The sequence below is a fragment of the Camelina sativa genome, chromosome 9, assembly GCF_000633955.1.
Source record: "Camelina sativa cultivar DH55 chromosome 9, Cs, whole genome shotgun sequence".
NCBI lineage: Eukaryota > Viridiplantae > Streptophyta > Magnoliopsida > Brassicales > Brassicaceae > Camelina > Camelina sativa.
The window spans coordinates 350,863-357,678 of record NC_025693.1 but is presented as its reverse complement, the minus strand read 5'-3'; the positions used below and the strand labels follow the sequence as shown (position 1 = coordinate 357,678).

Below are 6,816 nucleotides of genomic sequence, written 5' to 3'. Positions count from 1 at the left end.
AGATCTCGGAGGTGGTAAATAGTATGAAGGACTTGATAGATTATAGCAGAGAAACAAGAACAGGACCAATGGGTGTAAGTTAATGTGACCTCCTGACATAGATACAAAGCATTCCAACACTTCGATAAAGACAACAGTGGGTAAGTTTCTTCCATTTTCTTGTTAAGAGTATTAAGATTCGTAATGTTACGAGGTACCAATGTTGTTAATGCTTTGGTAATACAACAGGCACATAACTAGGGATGAGCTGGAAAGTGCCATGAAGGAATAGGGAATGGGAGATGAAGCTAGCATAAAAGAAGTTATATCCGAAGTTGATACCGACAATGTAAGTCGCACTCTCTAAGACAACATCTAAAAACATAAAACCGGTTGTTCATACCTTGTATTAAACTCTGTTACAGGATGGAAAAATAAACTTTGAGGAATTTTGCGCAATGATGAGAAGCGGCTCCACGCAGCCACAAGGGAAACTGCTTCCATTCCATTGACCACGACGGCATAGATTCCAACACTTTATCAACCGAAGCGATTCTTAAACCCGGAGAAGAAGAGTCAAACCGGGGAAAAACCGAGATGGGAGTAGTTGATATACTGTCTCAAAATGTTCTACTTTTCTTCTCTGTGTTTGAACAGATTTATTTATCCTTCTCCTTAGTTAGTCTGAAACTGAGTTTGAGATACTGTCATGTCTTAGCTCTTTGTAACAATTACAAATCCAGCTCTTTTTTGTGTAACTTATTAAGACTTCCAAAGAGTAAAACTTTGTTTGCTAAGCTTTGTCTGGTTATTTCCGGTTCCTTATTTCCGGTTCCTCCTCTCATGGAGTGTGAAACTTTTAATTATTCAATCAATCTCAGTTTGCCCCGAAAAAAAAAAAAATTGACTCTTTGGTTTCGTGAGCAATCAAGACTGACGAAGTAATTAAGAGTGTTTTATATCTAAAAATTTGGCTCTTTGGTTTTTAACTAAACCTATGATCTTTATAAGTTGAATTTTGAGCTTTGAAATTTGTTTGGTTGTAATTAATAGAATTTTAGGATGAATGTGAGGTTTTATGTACAACTAGATCATTTAGGTACAACTAAAAAAATTTGAGTATAACTTGAACTACTTGGTGCAACTGTACTAGAGCTATTAAAATAAGTTTAAATATGGATCATGTGAAAATGAATAAATAATAGATTTTTGGCGGTGGGATATTCATTTAAACTTATCACACGTGTGGTAAAATGAACCAAAGACAACATGATATTAATAAAAAATTATTTGGTATACACATAATTATACATAGTTGTCCAGTTGTACTCTCATATTCATAGTTGAACTTTTGCATTTTTTCGTATTTCCAGTTGGACTATAATATAAATTATTAATTAGCAGTTGACCACAAGATTTATCAGTATTAATTAGCATATACAAGGTTTTCATAACACAATGTTCAGAAAAGGTTGGGTTTCACCTCTTTTGCTTCATTTGAGGTGATCACTTACTAAGTCTTCCTTATACTTTAAAGAGTGTTTTATGTGAAAACTATAGTATATATTAGAAAATGATAAATTCTTGTATTGTTGATTAAACATGGTTATTTAATAGTTCAATATGTAAAGAAATTCTTATAAACCTTAATTATCATTTTCATATTTTAAATATAAATGTAAATCTAAATATATATTTAGTTGTACCTAGTTGAACTGAGTATTATATATTTATGTTATCTAAATATTACCCTCTATAGTTAAAATGTAATTTTGTGTGGTTATTATTCATTACCTCTCGGAAATATAATAAATAAATAAACAATTACGAATTACATAGGTTGTTATAGTAACATCTCTTACTTTTTCTAGTAACATCTCTTACTTGTTCCATTTCCGGTGAACAACAACGACAATATTAGCTAGGGTTGCAGAAGAAGATATGTTGAAGATAACTACAAAATTACAATAATATCGTTCATTAAAACGGATTTATGGACACTAAGCAAAAGAACGTTATGTATGTACACTAATCTCAAGAACGTTATGTACGTATGCGTTCATATGTACGTACACGTTTATATGTACGTACACGTTCGATTTTAGGTTTAATGAACCCGAAATTACCAGAATATCCTCGTCTTCTACCTCTAACATACGACTGAAAACCCTAATTTTCCCTGCCTCACTTGATTTTTTCACGACTTATGTCTATTTTTTTGGTTTCACTTGTGGGGTTTTTACTCAACTATTATAGATTTTCATCTCAACATCTGATTTCTAAATTAAAAACCTATAAAAAGTGAGTTATATAGATTTCTGAAACGATATCTTGCTCTTCCATGGATGAACCCAGAGGAAAGATTTCCGAAACTGAGTAGGAAAAAGACGTTTGCTCCGGCCGATAAACAGAACACGATTGATGAATCTGCTACAAACTTTATTACATGAACACCATTAATCGGAAGAACAGCAAACGTGTTTAGATCTATCCCCAATAAGTCTATCACAACACTAGACTGTCTTTGCCAGCTCAAACAAATTCGTATTATTCTGGTAAGACTTTACAGCTGTCAAAAATGCCTACTAAATCTACCACAGACTAGAAGTCTACCAATACACTACGAAAACTATTGAGAAAAACACACAAAGTATACCAAAAATATCTGTAAAGGATGAGGTCTGTCGCATAAATCTATCGCAACAGGCCATTAGTCTACCATAAATATCTTTTGGGTCATATTGACTGTTGAAGGTGTACGTCAGATATTTTTGGTACACTTAGTTTTTGATACACATATACGTCCACCGATAAGTGTACCAACACTACAACTAAATGTACCATCTATGTTGACCGATAAGTATACCAAGACTACAACTAAGTGTACCAAAAATATCTGGCGTACACCTTTAATCAGCCACCTATATAAATGTATCATCAAAGAATCGGTAGACTTTCTCCCAGTTCCCAATATTTTTTTTTCCACTAATGGCATTAGCCGTAATTACGTTTTTTCTCAACACTAGTTTCAAGGGTAGTATGGGTACAAAGTTTATTCTAGTAATTACCAACAATTGTGTGTTACTTTTGTAAAAAGGAAGCTTTTATGTAATATTCTAGTAACTCACCCTTTATAAAATTACAACCAACAGGAAAATATACCAAAGAATTCAAATAGTCATAAATTGTTAAATTAATAAAAAATTGTACATAAAAATTTGAAAAAATCTTATGATAAATGGAACAAAAAAACCTAACAAATCTTATATAATGGGATAGAGAGAATACCAAAAAACATAAGTTAATTCGTCGTTTGTGTGTAAATTTATCTATATATACATTTTCTAAGTACATTTAGCAAATAAATCCTGAAGTTGCCATCTATTTACAAGACTGTCATTAGCATTAAATAGTTATATTTTATAATTTACAATTTATTAAATTATGATAAGATTTCTAATTTTTGTAAACAATTATTCTCCTATAATTCCAACTTTCCAAAAAAATCGGAACCACTACTATTTGTATTAAATACTAATTTGATAATTAATTAAATAAATATAACTTTCCTAAAATTTGAAATAATTTCTTCTAATCAAAGTAATAATATTTTTGTGGGTTAAAGTCATTAAATCTATTGCGGATCAGACCTCACATGGCGGGTTAACACATATTATCACGTTTTCACCATTAAAACAAAACTAGAAGATTTGAATTAGTAAAATGTTCACATATCCTAATCCTGTAAAATCAAGCGGGACATATGGGTGCAGACTATATACTCCCATGGAGGCCATGGGTTTTGTAGGATAATTTTTTGCGGGTTAAAGTAAAAAAAATCTGTTCCAGAACCAACCTGACATTACAGGTTTGAACTAACACTTAAAATATTAATTTATTTTATATATTTTAGATTTTTAACTCACAAAATAGTTAACTATCCTACGAAAGCCGCGAAAGTATATACATGTCCACAACCGGTTTAGTACATACATTTTATTAATTTTTTAATGGTATAAATCTTTTAACTTAGAAAATATTTAATGAAAAAAACTAATATTAATGATAATTATTTAAAAAATAAATGTACATATGTTTACTAAAATATTTAAATGTTTTAGATACAGAATAAAAATAAAAATAGTCTCGCGGTGTACCGCGGGTTCAAACCTAGTATAAAGGTAATTATGAGTTAATATATAGAGGCTCCTGGCTACCCACACAATCACCGGTCACCACCACAACTTCTCCGGTTAATGGGAACTATTTCTAGAAGGAGGTCAAATTTGATCAAACAATATAATAACTTATTTTCACCACATAAAAGTAAAACACAAGTTTTAGGAATTATGGTTCACTCCACAAGAATATTCTTGATATTTCTTTATAATTTCTACTTGGTCACATTAGTTTTAGTTTTAATTAGTAACATTTTTAGTAAGTCATGGCGTCTTACAAGTTTGATGGTTAAGTCAATTTAAAACCATCTAAAGTTATATAATCCTAATAATAGTTTGAGTCAATTTACAAATTTGTAAGTAATTTTATAAAATTTGTTACTAAATAAATTAATTTTTATTTTCATATGTTAGTTTAGATAGATTATATGATTATAAATTTGAATTGGAGCCACTTAACTTTGAAACATGTCAACAAACAATAAATGTGAAAGCATTTTACAAAAGTACAAAACAATTTAACGACGTCGTTTTGGATTAAATTGAAAAATTAAAATTCAACCAAACTGAGTAAAGCTACATTTGAACCTCTGTAAATCAAGGGATGCTAAATAGTTAATACCACTGAGCTACATATATTTTTCTTATATTTATAACGAATATATATAATAACAATGGTGGAAATGTGGAGATGTGGCGGAACGTGTCGAACGTAGCTGCCTAATTGAAGACGGCGAAGTCATAATGAGCGAAGAGAGAATGGTGACGGTGACGGAGCTTCAAACAGAGAGACCTGAGGAGAGTTTGTAGAGTTAAGGTTTCGTGGTGAGTGGTGACTGGTGAGGGAGATTGTTCTCAAGGAAGTTGTCGAAATTGGAGTGCTTGGAAGATGGAGAGAGAGTAAGAGTCGGAGGAATTGAGGTCTCCGGGAATTTTGGAGGAGGATTGTAAAATCTAAATCCTAACCACCTTATTTGTAAACCCAAACCGACATATAATTTCGTTTCAATTGTAAAATCTAAAGCCTAACCACTTCATTTGTAAATCCAAACCGACATATAATTCTACTCTAGTTTTAAAAATCTAAACCAAGCCAAATATTTAACTTTCCTTAATTAAAAGTATACAGAATTTGTTTCCTTAATTTGGGTTGCTTTTTAATTTAATTTTGATTTATGTTTTAAATGAAATATTAGATGGAAGATTCTGATTGGCTGAGAGAAGAGGGGGTGAATATAGAGATTCACCATAAAGATTGATGTTTTACCACTTTTAATTAATTAAATATTAAACTTTTGTAAACTTTAAGAAGTGATCATTAAGAAAATTTGAAAATCTAAATAGTCATTGGTTCATAAATATATAATACTTTTTTCGTAAGAAAATAATATTGTATTTAAAATTAATAATCATTATTTCTTAATTTGTGTGAAATCTCTCAAACATCATTCTTTGAGGGACAGAAGGAGTATCTATTGAAGAATTATCGGGTTATCGATCAGATGCGCGGAGCTCCATCTAATTCGGATCGGGTAATCAATTGCTTTTTTAATCACGAAATTACCCCTTCCAATTTTAACTAATGTTTTCCTTTTTTTTTTTCAACCAAACATTAAATTAATTAAAAGAGAACTTCACGATTGGTCACCCAATCAGGAGGATAAGAGTTTACAAAAGTAGATTCAGAAACTAAAGGTCTTGAAGACCGAGCAAGACAATCTGCCATGACATTGGAATCACGAGAAATCCTGGTTAGGGTGAAAGAAGGGTAAGATGACCGGAGCAGCGTAAATTCCTCCAGCAATTTCGTAAAGGCCGGTCAATCGTCGGACGCCTGCACCATCGCAACTAGTTCTGCGCATTCTGACTCAAAAACTTGACAGTCTACTCCAGCCACCAATAAGGACTCCATAGCCCAAATTAAAGCTTGTAATTCCGCGTGTAAAGGGGTAGGGCCACGTCGATGACTCCGTGCTCCAAGAAGAAGCGTCGAATCTTCACCATTGCAACACCACCAGCCCAGTCCTTGAAAAGGGTCAATACCTTTCCATGAACCATCAACCTAACAACGGGGAAAGGAACCCCTATCCTCCAGAGAAGGTGGAGAATTTAGAGGATTCAGATAACTCTCTGTGTAAAATTTTGCCTCCTCCCACAAAACTTTATCATTAACCGCTTGATTTAAAATATCAATTGGCTCCATTTCTATGTCTTGGAAAACCTTTTTATTCCTATCTTTTCAAAGTAACCATAAAGTGAACATAATGTTTTCCTTTTTGCATACTTGAGTAGCAATTTAAATAATAAAATCAGAAGTTTTGGAAGATTGACTTCCCTCTCTCCTTTTCTTAGGCCATCTTTATAGGGAGAACATGAGGGGTGTTCTTAGCCCAAAAAAAATAAAAAAATAATGAATAGTGGCTTAGAACACTTTTTTAGTTCTTGATGTAGAACTGATCTTGGCTCAGTTCTAAGCCGATGTGGCAAGCTGTGAATGGATACAATTTTTTGCAAACAATTTTTCACAAATTAAAAGAGGATCTGATTGAGAATATATGGAATAAATTTGGACATTAAACTATATATTAATTAAATAAAATGTGTGTGTACTTTAATTAAGTAATATGTTTTTTTTTTTATCTTTAATGTTTGTGTTGTT

The 6,816-nt window shown here is 31.9% G+C and overlaps 1 long non-coding RNA gene across 1 annotated transcript in view; it reads left to right on the top strand.

Moving 5' to 3' along the window:
• LOC104710050 overlaps positions 1-761 on the top strand; it is a 1,261-nt gene extending 500 nt beyond the window's left edge. The window contains exons 3-5 of the long non-coding RNA XR_754912.2: positions 3-140; positions 229-328; positions 405-761. This is a non-coding gene — a long non-coding RNA (uncharacterized LOC104710050). The remainder of the gene's footprint in view (positions 1-2; positions 141-228; positions 329-404) is intronic.